The sequence below is a fragment of the Arachis duranensis genome, chromosome 10 (genome assembly GCF_000817695.3).
Source record: "Arachis duranensis cultivar V14167 chromosome 10, aradu.V14167.gnm2.J7QH, whole genome shotgun sequence".
NCBI classification, from domain to species: domain Eukaryota; kingdom Viridiplantae; phylum Streptophyta; class Magnoliopsida; order Fabales; family Fabaceae; genus Arachis; species Arachis duranensis.
This window is the reverse complement of record NC_029781.3, coordinates 42,287,419-42,287,956: the sequence shown is the minus strand read 5'-3', so window position 1 is coordinate 42,287,956 and position 538 is coordinate 42,287,419.

The following is a 538-nucleotide window of genomic DNA, read 5'->3' as shown; positions in this document are numbered from 1 at the left end:
CCATCTCCTTCATTTCTTCTTCTTCTACTCTCTTCTTTCTTCTTTTGCTCGAGGACGAGCAAACCTTTTAAGTTTGGTGTGGTAAAAGCATTGCTTTCTGTTTTTCCATAACCATTTATGGCATCCAAGGCCGGAGAAACCTCTAGAAAGAGGAAAGGGAAGGCAAAAGCTTTCACCTCCAAGTCATGAGAGATGGAGAGATTCATCTCAAGGGTGCATCAAGACCACTTCTATGAAGTTGTGGCCTTGAAGAAGGTAATCCCCGAGGTCCCTTTCAAACTCAAAAAGAGTGAATATCCGGAGATCCGACATGAGATCCGAAGAACAGGTTGGGAAGTTCTTACCAACCCCATTCAACAAGTCAGAATCTTAATGGTTCAAGAGTTCTATGCCAATGCATGGATCACCAGAACCATGACCAAAGTGTGAACCCGGATCCAAAGAATTGGCTTACTATGGTTCGGGGGAAATACTTGGATTTTAGTCCGGAAAATGTAAGGTTGGCATTCAACTTGCCCATGATGCAAGGAGATGAACA